A 14,301-nucleotide genomic window follows, 5' to 3' on the forward strand; every position below is an offset into this window, starting at 1 on the left:
CCTCAACCTCTCACTCACCCTCAACCCCTCACCCACCCTCAACCCCTCACCCTCAATCCCTCACCCTCACTCACCCACACTCACCCACACTCACCCTCACTCACCCACCCTCACTCACCCTCACCCTCACTCACCCTCAACCCCTCACCCTCACTCACCCTCAACCCCTCACCCTCAACCCCTCACCCTCCCTCACCCTCATTCACCCTCAACCCCTCACCCTCACTCACCCTCAACCCCTCACCCTCACTCACCCTCAACCCCTCACCCTCAATCCCTCACCCTCACCCACACTCACCCACACTCACCCACCCTCACTCACACTCACCCTCACTCACCCTCACCCTCACTCACCCTCACCCTCACTCACCCTCACCCTCACTCACCCTCAACCCCTCACCCTCACTCACCCTCAACCCCTCACCCACAACCCCTCACCCTCACTCACCCTCAACTCCTCACCCTCAACCCCTCACTCACCCTCAGCCTCACCCTCACTCACCCTCAACCCCTCACCCTCACTCACCCTCACTCACCCTCAACCTCATGCTAAAGATTTACAAAAAAACCCATAAACAATTCTAAAAGCACTAACTCTAATGCTGCGAGACCTATTGCATTTCTAATGCTTGTTAGTTAGCTTTCTATTGTATAGATTTTAGGATATGTTTTAGATGCATGTTATGGCTAAGAAACGATAACATGCTTTTGCAGTATTACTTTATAATACTCTTTTTACTGTATGCACTATATTTTATAACAAGTGTTGCTATCATTGCAATTCACTTCTCCTGTGTGAGAAAACAGACTGTGCAATAAATAACACCTTTTATTGAAAACCCCTGTCTCTCTTTCTCTACACTCTCGAGTGAAACTAAGAATGCATGACTGAGTGAGTAAAACCATTTCTATTGTTTTTCACGACTCTGGAGATTTACTCCTAACTCATGGAGATACAAAGTTGTCATGTTGTATGGTTGTCAGAAGCTAAATCTCTTCTTGTCTAAGTAGGCACTATAATACCTCATCCTACATTCGAGAAAGTTTCTAGTGACCTCTGAGCTAGCTGGCAAAACCCCTTAAGTCTAATGTTGTCAGCAGGGGATCCTCAGTTACTGGTCTTTTGTTGTTGATGTTATTCCAATGAGCAGATGCCTATGGAGATAATAGGAACTACACTACAGTACCACCTCCTCTGCACTCCTGGACAGGCCTCACCTGCACTTAACCCCATGGACAGGACATGCTTCACTTCCTCTGCACCCTGGACAGGCCTCGCCACCTCTGCTCCCCCTGGACAGGCATCTCCCCTGCACCCTCAGGACGGGCCTCACCTCCTCTGCACCCGTGGACAGGCTTCACTTCCCCTGCACCCCTGGACAGACCTCTCCTCCTCTGTACCCCTGGACAGGCCTCTCCTCCTCTGCACCACTGGACGGGCCTCACCTCCTCTGCACCCCTGAACATGGCTCTCCTCCTCTGCACCCCTGGACAGGCCTCTCCTCTTCTGCACCCCTGGACAGGCCTCACCTCTTCTGCCTCTCCCTTGGACAGGCCTCACCTCCTCGGACCCCTGGACAGGCCTCTCCTCCTCTGTACCACTGGATGGGCCTCACCTCCTCTGCACCCCTGGACAGGTCTCTCCTCCTCTGCACCTCTGGACAGGCCTCACCTCCTCTGCACCCCTGGACAGGCCTCTCCTCCTCTGCACACCTGGACAGGCCTCACCTCCTCTGCACCTCTGGACAGGCCTCTCCTCCTCTGCACCCCTGGACAGACCTCTCCTCCTTTGCACCCCTGGTCAGGCCTCACCTCCTCTATACCCCTGGACAGGTCTCACCTCCTCTGCTCCCCTGGACAGGCCTCTCCTCCTCTGCACCCCTGGACAGGCCTCACCTCCTCTGCACCCCTGGACAGACCTCTCCTCCTCTGCACCCCTGGACAGGCCTCTGCACCCCTGGACAGGCCTCACCTCCTCTGCACCCCTGGACAGGCCTCACCTCCTCTGCACCCCTGGACAGACCTCTCCTCCTCTGCACCCCTGGACAGGCCTCTGCACCCCTGGACAGGCCTCACCGCCTCTGCACCCCTGGACAGGCCTCTCCGCCTCTGCACCCCTGGAGAGGCCTCTCCTCCTCTGCACCCCTGGACAGGCCTCACCTCTTCTGCCTCTCCCTTGGACAGGCCTCACCTCCTCTGCACCCCTGGACAGGCCTCACCTCTTCTGCCTCTCCCTTGGACAGGCCTCACCTCCTCGGACCCCTGGAGAGGCCTCTCCTCCTCTGCACCCCAGGACAGGCCTCACCTCTTCTGCCTCCCCCTTGGACAGGCCTCTCCTCCACTGCACCCCTGGACAGGCCTCTCCTCCTCTGCACCCCTGGACAGGCCTCACCTCCTCTGCACCCCTGGACAGGCCTCTCCTCCTCTGCACCCTTGGACAGGCCTCACCTCCTCTGCACCCCTGGACAGGCCTCACCTCCTCTGCACCCCTGGACAGGCCTCTCCTCTTCTGCACCCCTGGACAGGCCTCACCTCTTCTGCCTCTCCCTTGGACAGGCCTCACTTCCTCAGACCCCTGGACAGGCCTCTCCTCCTCTGCACCCAAGGACAGGCCTCACCTCTTCTGCCTCCCCCTTGGACAGGCCTCTCATCCTCTGCACCCCTGGACAGGCCTCTCCTCCTCTGCACCCCTGGACAGGCCTCATCTCCTCTGCACCCCTGGACAGGCCTCTCTTCCTCTGCACCCCTGGACAGGCCTTTCCTCCTCTGCACCCCTTGGACAGGCCTCTCCTCCTCTGCACCCCTGGATAGGCCTCGCCTCGTCTGCACCCCTGGACAGGCCTCACCTCCTCGGCACCCCTGGACAGGCCTCACCTCCTCTGCACCCCTGGACAGGCCTCTCCTCCTCTGCACCCTTGGACAGGCCTCTTCGCCTCTGCACCCTTGGACAGGCCTCAACTCCTCTGCACCCCTGGACAGGCCTCATCTCCTCTGCACCCCTGGACAGGCCTCTCTTCCTCTGCACCCCTGGACAGGCCTTTCCTCCTCTGCACCCCAGGACAGGCCTCACCTCTTCTGCCTCTCCCTTGGACAGGCCTCTCCTCCTCTGCACCCCTGGACAGGCCTCGCCTCCTCTGCCCCCTGGACAGGCCTCTCCTCCTCTGCACCCCTGGACAGGCCTCACCTCCTCTGCACCCCTGGACAGGCCTCTCCTCCTCTGAACCTCTGGACAGGCCTCTCCTCCTCTGTGCCCCTGGACAGGGCTCTCCTCCTCTGCACCCCTGGACAGGACTCACCTCCTCTCCACCCCTGGACAGATCTCTCCTCCCCTCCTCCCCACTCAGGCTCAGCAGCAGTTAGAACTGAGCTCTCCTGATCTCACCATGAATGCCAGGGGGGGTGGGGGGGTCTGATCCATGGATTAATAAATTGCAGCCAAGTGAGTTGGCAGCTCTCCTACCTGAGCAGAAAACTGTACAGGCTCTCTCCTCCTCCTGGGGTCTGTGAGGGGGGGGGGGGGGCTGTAGATGGAGGTAACTGCCCACCAGACAAGGCTCCTTCCTCCTCTGCAGCAGGCTGGACACACCAGGAGAGGCCGGAAGTGATGTCAGCACCCGCTGCTGGTGCTGTCTCTGCCGCCGCTGACCCGGAAGAGGAAACCCTTCTTCCTTTCATACAGTGGGCAGATCAGTGAGTTTCATCAGCAGGCGATGAACCGCCGCCTCCAGGCTCCAGCAGTGAATACATTTCACGCAAACAAGCATTTATACCGGTAAAGACCTGGGATTTCAGATGTCACAGACGTGAATGTTTTTAAGGGTCAGACAGTTCAAGTACAGGGCCTCACACTTGGTAGCTGCTGTAAAAAAGTATAGCTTCACTTCAGATGAGCATCTTCAAAACACTGACGTAAAGGACTTAAGAGTATTTACAGAAAGGTGACAAATGGAAGTGACAGTCTGTATTTTAATGAATATATCGGTATTTTAATGAATATATATCTGTATTTTAATGAATATATATCTGTATTTTAAAGAATATATGAGTATTTCGGTCAGTTTTGCAATTAAACTAGGCAGCTTATTTATTCTTTTAAATAATTTATTTGTAGTTTTTCAAATCCACGTGCTAGATAGCAGAGAAAACAGAGGTAAATACCATGGAGTTTTAAACACCAGATCAGTGACAATGAGGCATAGATCATGTGCCAAAGCGACAATTGAAGGAACAGCTTATTTCTAATTTTCCTATGTCTGTGGCTTATTCCTTATATTTGATATGGTTTTATATCCTCAAACAAGACTGAATTGTAGGTTCTAATTAGGTTTTGAGTTTCTGGTTTAAGAGCACAACTGTCTCCTAAAATATTAAGATAGCGGCCTCTTCCAGGCTTTGTCGTTTTGTTTACAGTCTTTCAACAAAGATTCACTGACAAAAAAAAACAATTTATCTTTGAAACAACTAATTCGTAAGATGGAGATATCAAGTATGAACCAGAAATGTCTCACACAGTTTGCATTGTATCATGAAAATGAGTGGGTGTTACTGGTCTGAGGAACAGGGGAGGGGCATTTCCCTACTCAAAAATATTCTACTCCTTTACATAGGACCCTATATCATAGTACGCTCGTTATCAATACACCATTGATTAGTGAGTTTGTCAACTCTTTGTAGCATTGTTATGCAAGCAGTCTTGAATGCCTCGACATGCAACATTAGTTTGATCGTGCATACATCAGAGCCCTCAAACTTCACTCATCACGAGTGACACACACATTTGGAGGTCGGTCTGAAGTGTCCCTCAAACCTGGCTCATTCTTCAAAAATATGGGGATTAACTAGAACTTCACACGTGAGTATTCGGCACAGAGCAGACCCTCTGTCCCACATTTTAGTGGCAAAACTTTTCTCATATTTCACCATGAGTACTGCACACAGTTCAGTGGAATGTTAAATTGAATGTCAATTTTAGTGGGACTTGGTTGTTAATTTTATCACTTTACATTTGTTCTGATCATGTCTATAAATTCAGTAATGTCTCTTCCTTTGGAATTGTCAAAGTCAAATGTTAAGCGACACCACTCCCTGTAACTTTTTTAAATATCACATTTTTTTGGGACTTTTCATACACAATGAGCATATAACAGGGATTGAAGTTTATCAGTTCAGCAGAGTCCAAGATACTGTGTAAACTAGAACTGGTGAGACGACATTGATAACAGGAAAAACGATAAATAAAATACCATCTCCAGATAGAGGTGATGTGTCCTAGAAGATCCCGCAGAAGATCATGGAGGGAGGACGAGGGGGAACAGGAGGGGAAGGGGCATGGAAACAGGAGAGAAAAGTCAGGGTGCCAGGCCCCGTGGTCGCCCCCCAAAAAACCAACTCCCACTACGAAGGCCGTAGCCAGCTTACTGTTACCATGGGGTGTTAAATCTTGGAATATTGACATTTTGTGAAGCAAAGTGTGACGGGCCATGAATTGCGGTGCCACCCCTTGGTTGGTCATTAAGTTACCCAAACGGAGCCCAGTAGCACAAAGTACTGTACGGTCCACAGGAAATGCAAAATGTCACAGGCGAGTTCGCTACACCATCAGCACCTCCAGCACTTGGAATCGTCTGCCATATGTGCTTTATAGATCCACTCCGGCGTCAGTGCCAGTGGGGTAGGAACTTGAAATAACTGATTTCGACCTGACCTCCTGAGGTATACTGCCATGATCTTTCCAAAGGCCATGGGAGTTCTGCTCAGAGAGTGAGAGGCCCAACCTCTGCTCCAGCAAACCGCATAGATTGTAGGCAGCAGTGCTTTAGAAAAGGCTGCCCACAGCTGTAACATACAATCCCACCTTAGGGCCTGATTCTGATGTGGTTAGGAAGGCCTCCTAACGGCATTTGCTATGTCCAAATCGGATCGGGAACGTGTCTTACCAATGAGGGCCCTATTACGATGCGATTAGGAAAGCATTCCGACCTCGGGCCCGATTAAGATGAGGTTAGGACATAGGCTCCCATTGACGTCAATGGGAGTCCAAACTAATCATATCTGGAAGCATCCCGACTCATCATACTCGGTTGGTTGGACTCTCTCGATCCGATTTAGTTGGAAACCATTCCCAAACCCATTTGGTCGGGAAGCTTTTCACACCGTATCAGAATCGGGCCCATAGTCTCCTTGAATCCTTCCCACATCAGAGTATAACGCAACATTGGGGCAGTCTCTAGATCTTAAGGGGGAGCACCCATCATGTGTCGGAGGCTATGCATGAGCTGTCGGTACGGTCAGTGATGCGATTGTGGCAGCCCATAATCACGCATGAGAGTAGCAAAGGTGGCCAACTCAACGTCCCCTACTATATCGTCAACAGAGCGTATCCCTCTGGCCCTGCACTGTGTAATGGGAGTTCAGATCATACTTGGCCCCAAGCAGCTCCTTGGGAAGAGCAGGGGTCAGCAATGCGTTATACGTCTGAGCCAGGTGAAACTCAAGGTCAGTCAACCAACACTGTTATGCCGCACAGTGGCACTTCTAGGCAGCCAAATCGTTCATCGGCCTTCCTGCCCTCACACAGCACCTGTGCAGAGGAGATGGACCCAGCGTTCTCCTCCAAGTACTGGCTCAGGTATTGGAACCGTCTGTTTGTTTTCAGGGGCTTTATACCATGCTCTATACATACGCCAATGGGCCTAAGAGGGTTTTGATGGAGGGGCGAACCAAAGATATTGATGGCGGACATTAGAATCTACACGCTGAATGTGGGGGGATTGAACAACTGGAGGAAGAGACAAAGGCTGGCACATCTTGTCAAATTTAATAAGTTCCACGTGCTCCGCCTCCAGGAGACTCACCTTCCTTGGTCAAAGCGTAATCTCTTATTTCTAAACGGGTTCGAATTGGTTGCCTGTTCGTCTCAATCTTCAACAATTAGGGGTGTCGCTATACTGGTTAGGAGATCTTTGAGTGGTGTGAAAAGGATGAAGGTAGATAGCTGTGGCAGATGGGCTATCGCAGAAATAGAAATGGGTTTCACCTTATGCGTTGTGTACGGTTCAAATAGCGATGAGCCAGAGATCTTCAATTATTTGGAAATTGAACTGGCTGGTTGGTCGGCACTGTTAATACTATGCAGGGATTTAAATATCTCCTCCAATTGGGTTGATGGGTGGCATTATGCGGGGCAGAAACCTAGGGTTTTTAGCTCGATAGAGGCTCTTATGGACTCACTTGGACTATAGATGTGTGGGGGACTAAGGAGCCCCGAAATCCTGGCTATACCTACTTTTCAAACCCGGCGAAGAAATACTCCAAATTGGATTCTTTTTTTATTTCCACCCAGGAAAATAACAGAGTTGATATTGTTATGTTAACGAGGGTACTCTCGGACCATAACCCTCTGGTAATCACTTACCAAAGGGGGGTCCGGGAAAGAGCTAGGACATCTTGGTCCTTCGAGAGGAGATTACTGGAAGATGTAAGGTATGCAGCTCATATTAAAAGGTGGATGGATGATTTTTTCGCAGCCAATAGATACAGCTCATCCCGCAACGTAGTATGGGAGTCTTTTAAAGCGGCTCTCAGAGGCAAAACAATCAGCTGAGCTGCTAGAATGAGGAAGGAAGATAGGACTGAGAAAACCCAATTATTGGAAAAGTTAGTATCCATAGAAGAAGAGCATATGAAGGTCATCACTACGGGTGGGGATGGTAGTAACAGCCATAATGTTCTATTGGCTATTAAGGCAGAATTACAGAAGTTGGTCACTAAAAAGGCGATAGGGGAATTTCAGGCCACCAAAGCTAAGAGGTATGAAACGGGAAAACATGCAGGCAGAGCCCTGGCTTTTCGTCTGAGGCAAGAGAAGTCTAAAAACATTATTCAAAAAATAGAGGAGGGCGGTAGGGGGTATACAGAGACTAAGGAGATCTCAGCGGTGTTTAGGAAGTTTTATCAGAGATTGTATGGTGAGGAGGATAGGGACGGAGAACATCTGGATGACTTTAGAGATATAGGACCTCCCCTGGATGACTCACGTCAGGAAGAACTGGATTGGGACATCACAGAAATGGAGATTAAGGTTGCCCTACAGGAGTTAGCCTCAGGGAAGGCCGCCAGCCCCGACGGCATCCCTTTAGAAGTGTATAAGCCAATCGAATCAGAAATCATCCCGCTATTGACAGATCTTTTTAATGGGTTGTTTGCACCGGGCTGATCCCGGATTCGTGGAAAGAAACAAACATCGTAATATTCCACAAAAAAGGGAAGCCTAGTGAGAATCCGGGGTCGTATCAACCAATCTCATTGATCAATTCTGATACCAAGCTGTATTCCAAGATCTGGGTTATGAGGTTGGGCAGAATCATTGGCGGTCTCGTCTCCCCTTGGCAGCATGGTTTTGTCCCCGGACGTGGCAATACGGATCATACCAGCAGGGCAATAGCTCTATTTGACGCCCATGCTGCCACGGGAGGGAAGATGGCCATGATCCTGCTCGACGCAGAGAAGGCTTTCGATCGCATGGTCTGGAGCTTTCTCTGGGGTATCTTGGTAGGAAGAGGGTTCGGGCAGAAAAATATTAGAGCACTAATGGCGATGTATTCCGAACCTGTCGCCAGAGTTACAAACATGAGTGAGAAATCCGATCTGTTTCCTATAAGGAGAGGAATGCGGCAGGGGTGCCCGTGACCCCGATCCTTTTCTCTCTTTATATTGACCCTCTCATTCAGGCTATTTTAGGGTGTTCTAGGTTAAGCCCGGTGATCTATAACGGCTTTGAAAACAAAATATTAGCATACGCGGATGATCTTGCGGTTTTCTCAACCAATCCCCAGCAGGCAATGTTGGTCTTGTCTGAGCTTACTAAACATTTTGGATCCCGCTCTGGTTATTTATTAAACGAAGCAAAGACGCAGATCATCTACACTAAGAATATAGTTAAATCTGACTCTAGATTTGTGGATACAGCAGTTTATCTAGGAGTTAAAATTAATGCTGCGGTTAATAAAATTGTGGAAGAAAATTACCTACCGCTTATTAAATCCATAGAATCAGACTTGGGAAGGATGGATGGGTTACACCTTTCATTGATAGGGAGCGTGAACGCGGTTAAGATGTCGATGTTCCCCAAAGTGCTATATCTTTTTCGGGCCATACCGCTTTTCTTGGATGAAAAAATAATAAAAAACTTAGAATCTGTCTTCATAAAATTCATATGGCAATTTGGAAAGATAAGGCGGTCTACAAATTTGATGTCACTCCGTAGAGAAAGGGGTGGGCTGGCACTGCCTAATCTAAGATTGTATCATTGGACCTGTTTATTGTCTCACATGTCTGTACTCTTTCAGACGGAGGCTGGTGCTAATGATCCGAATCTTGAAGGTCAGCGGCCCCCCTCTATATACGAATTGCTGCTAAGAAGGAAGGCGTTGGGTTTAATGCTGCGCAAAGTGGACCGCAGATTCTACAAGAAAGCCCGCTATAAGATCATGGACAGTATGTGGCGGGTGTGGAAGGCCTGTGGAAAGTTATGCAATATCCCCAAGGTTAACCCATATCTTCATATTTATAATTCAAGTCTCTTTGCAGGGATTGGTGCGGATAGGATTTTTAAAATCTGGTGGGGGATGGGTATTAAGACCTTGGGAGAAGTAACGAATGGAGAAGAGGTCGTAAACTTTGAAGCTCTCCAAAGTAAATTTAGAATCCCTGGCAATCATTGGTTGGTTTATGGCCAATTGTCACGGTCCTTGAAGGCGCTTAGATCAAGACCACCACCCTTCGATAATTACTCTCTATTAGAGGCATTGGCCAAAGGGGTTAAAAAAATTAAGATTCTGTATAACATCCTCCTTGTAGAAATTCAAGATGATGTCGGTAAGGTGGAAGAAGCGTGGTCTAGGAAACTGGGGAATCCTGAAGTAGATCTCGACTTGGCTATATCATTAATAAAAAGGTTTTTTGAGCTTCAAACCTGCGGGCCCAGCACTAAAAAACTGTGTTTAATCTGTACTACACCCCAGCGAAACTGTTTGCGTGGGGGGTGAGGGATAATGATACCTGTCCAAGGTGCGGGGATGGGCAAGCAGATATTTTACATATGTTTTGTAATTGTAGTCACCTGACCCTCGTGAAGAATGAGATTGTGAAATTCTGGGAGGGGCTGCTAGGTCATAAGATCGATCTATCCCCTACCCTGATGATTACGGGCATTGATTTTAATCAAAAGTTGGGGAAAGAGGAAGAAGCTTTGGCTTTTATTGCTGCAGCTGTTCTCAGGATTTTAATCTCAGCAGGATGGAAGGATGTTGTGGCCCCGTCCTTTCAAATGTGGCTCTCTAGATTCCTTGGAATCCACAACATTGAGATTTGTCTGTACGAACAAAAGGGGTGAAGGTGCGGGACTTCGGAAGAAGGATCTGGGCCCCGGTTATGAACTGGAGGCAACTGCTTGTGTTGTAATTCTGTATTTATTTGTGTTTTTATCCCCCTATTTATGATACCTCAATAGAAGGAGAAGAAGAAAAAAAAACAGAAAAAAGAATTATTATTATTATTTATTTTTTTCCAGGATAAGATGTATTGGGTGTTGTAAAATGGATCGTCTGTCTTTTATATGGACTTTTTGTATTATCTCTGGATTGTATTTAAGCTCTGAAGCCGCTACTCAAGAGATGGCTCTTTTTTAATGTCCGGATTTTGTCAATAATTTTTCGTTTTCAATTGTGATGCACTGTAAATCCCAATAAAAAAAAATGTTAAAAAAAAAAAAGGGCCTGAGAGGTTTTCAACAATCAAAGTTTATGGTCGAGTAGCAGAAGATCATGATCAGAGGTACTGTTTGGGAGGATCAAGGCGTAAACGTTTGCAATGGACGCAGGAGGTGAAAGTATAGTCCGTGTCCCTCAGGTGCGTCCATCACCATGGATCCATCAAGTCATGATCATCAATAATGTCAGAGAAGATGAACCGGTCTCGGGCTGCCTGGTTTATGGTTTCTGGACTTGTCAAGGTTCCATATTTCAGCACCCCCCCCATGAATACCCCGGCTGTCCAAAGGAGAGCAGGAGTTTGGTCAGCCGCTGAGGCATAGATAGAGCCCACACACAAAGACTCATTGAGAATCTGAACCTTGGCAAAATATATATCTGCCCAGGGTGGTCCCACCATGCCTGCAGTGTGCAAACACCCAGGGATTTGTGAAATAAGATGTCCAACCCACTCTCCCCATGTTCCAAAGGAGTAGATGGGTGTGTAAGGGTAGACTGGATCCTGCTGGCATGTAGTACCGTACTCATCCAATCCCTTCTGAGTTCATCATGTTCAATAGGTGACAGGTGGGTTTCCTGGAGCAATGCTACATCAAGGCGGTGCATCTTCCGAAATGAGAGGATTTTCTGTCTCTTGATAAAATAGATCAGGCTGTTGTCATTAAGGGGTATATTAAAAAGGAAGTGGTGGTCTGCATCACCGTATTGAAATACACAGACACACATTTTTATGGCTTCCTGAGCTGTCAAGTGCTGAAGTGCTATAATAATTAGAAGTCAAACTGAGCAAAGCTGGCAGCGCACATTTAGGGGTTCTGGTTTACCTACATTCAGGCATGTTATGTATGTTGTTATGTTAAGTTAATTTCTATAGCATGACTCACCCCGGGGCATCTCAGCGCTCGCCTAGAAATTTGACCCGAGGACTGAAAGTCAGAACAGAGTTAGAGCAGGAATGCTTTTAGTTGTTTCCTAAAGGTGCTGCATATGGACATTTTGTTTGAGGACAGCAGTAGTTTATTCCAGTATCTTGGGTACAGATACGAAAAAGCTTTTCCACCAGTCTGACTCAAACGTATACGAGGAACCTGTAGAAGGCCTAGCGTACTGGATCTGAGATCTCTGTTCGGTGTATGAAAGGTGAGTATCTTTTGTAGATAGTAAGGGCCTCTGCCATTCAGCGCATTGAAAGTGAGACGACAGATTTTGAAAAATGATCTCTTCCTTACAGGTAACCAATGCAGCTCTCTCAGCAAGGGAGCAGAAGGGTAGCCAGCAGGGCGGTTCAGTAACATTCTGGCCGCCGTGCTCTGAATCACTTGTAATTTAGTAAGCGGGGTCTCTCCCACTTCCGCCAACAGAGCATTACCATAGTCTAATCAGCTGATGACCATGGCTTGAACTGAGGTTCTGCGGTGATTAGTGGGCAAGTAGGGAAGAATTTTGCGGAGTAAACGCATACTATAGTAGCAGGAGCTAGTAGTGGCAGCAATGTGGTCTTTCATGGCTAATGACTGATCTAATTTTAGGCCTAGATTTTTAACACATTTTTTAGGAACAGGAGCTGGTCCCAATTGTGAGGGCCACCATTCATCAGACCAGCGAGCTGAGGCTTTCCCCGTTAGCATGACCTTGGTTTTTCCAGGATTCATATGGAGGCAGTTCTGTGTCATCCAGCTAGAGATTACAAGCATTCTGCTGGAGAACCGCAATTTCTCTGCTTCTATCTTTGGGCCAATAGTAAATATAAGCTGAGTATCACCAGCATATGAAATTATCTCAAAACCTAGCTGTTCTACAATTTTTGCCGAAGGTGCCATATATATGTTAAATAATGTTGGGCTTAGGCAGGAGCCCTGGGTTATGCCCCTGCCTAGATGATTGTTTTTCTGACAGATATGGCCCTAGCATGATAGTTTGCTTTCTGTCTGACACAAAGTTCTGCAACCACTTCAAGGCTGTCCCTTGAATGCCACAGGAAGCTAGTCTCTCCGCGAGCACTAAATGGTATCAAAAGCCACGGAGAGATCTAGAAGGATCAGATCCTCCAATGTCTATTTTCTGTCTGAGCGAGTCAGTTACAGCGAGCATGGCAGTCTCGGTACTGAAGCCCGGTTGAAACCCGGATTGTGATGGATCCAGAATTTCGTTGGACTCCAGGTATAGACTTAGTTGTATGTTAATTATACTTTCCAGCAGCTTGCCCAATAAGGGTACCAAAAAAATAGGATGGTAGTTTCGGAGTTCTCGGGGATCCGCAGTCGGTTTCTTCAATATTGGACGTACGAACGCTTCCTTCCATGTTATTGGAATAGTACCTGATTGTATTGAATAAATATTGATATTTAGAATTGCTGGCACGCAACGAGTGGCTAATAGGGCCATTGTCTTTGGAGGACAAAGATCTTGGGGTGAGCCAGATTTTGAGAAGGAGAGAGCATTGGAAACTTCCTCAAGCGTGGTTAACTCGAAACAATCTAAGGTGCTAGCTGCCATTTTTTCTAAGCCCTCTGTTCTAGTAGAGGCTTCAAGGTCTTGAGAGGTGATCGATGAAAAGTTAGCATAAATATCAATTATCTTTTCTTGAAAATAGATTGCTAACGAATTACAAAAATCTTGTGTTTCCTTAGGTAATTGTCTACAGACATGAAGAGATACGAAGTCTTTTACTATATTGAAAAGGGCCTTTGGGACATTACTAGCACGTTCAATTTGGTTAATAATAAATAGACGTCTGGCTGATTTTAAATTCAAATTACAGCTAGACAAGAATTGTTTAAACCGTAGTTTGTTTTGTGGGTCTTTACTAACTCGCCAAAGTCTCTCCAATCTCTTGCATTTGTATTTTTCAATCTTTAGCTCCGAAGTGCACCAGGGGGCTGATGGTGGACAATAGGGAGAATGAAAAACTGTCAGAAAGGCTGTATTAAATTCTTCCAACGTCGTAGGAGCGTCCTTATCCTTCTTGGTGATTCCAGGTGAACATCCTCATTAAAGGCTTCTACAGAAAGATTTCGCCAAGGTCTTGCGCCACTTGTTTTTTCCCTGCACTTAAGTCTGAGCTCTTAGGGCATGGCTGTTGGATAGAGAACTTAATCATTGAATGATCGGTCCAAGTGAGAGAGTCTGGGAGGTTACAGGTTAGATGATCAATATTAGAAAAGATTAGGTCTAGCGAGTGGCCAGCTGGATGAGTTGGGCCTGTAACTCTTTGGGTGAGTTCAATCATGTCAAGAGTAGAGAGGAGTTTATTAACCTCAGGGTTCGTATGATTTTCACCATGAAAATTAAAATCTCCCAACAAAAGAAATGTATTTGAGGAGAGCACATGTATAGCACTTAGATCTATCAGTTGGTCCATGAAATTGGTCTTAGGAGAGCTCTTCCGGGGAACCCTCCCTGCTCCCGGGACCGACGTTACAGAGCCTAACAGCAACCTAGGTCTGATGCCGATGCCAGACACAATTCTGCCCTCCTGCTGCTGGGCCATTGCCGAGCAGGGGAAGGTAGTACAATAGGTTTCCTGTCACAG

This window comes from Lissotriton vulgaris, unplaced genomic scaffold (assembly GCF_964263255.1).
Source record: "Lissotriton vulgaris unplaced genomic scaffold, aLisVul1.2 SCAFFOLD_711, whole genome shotgun sequence".
Taxonomy (NCBI): Eukaryota; Metazoa; Chordata; class Amphibia; order Caudata; family Salamandridae; genus Lissotriton; species Lissotriton vulgaris.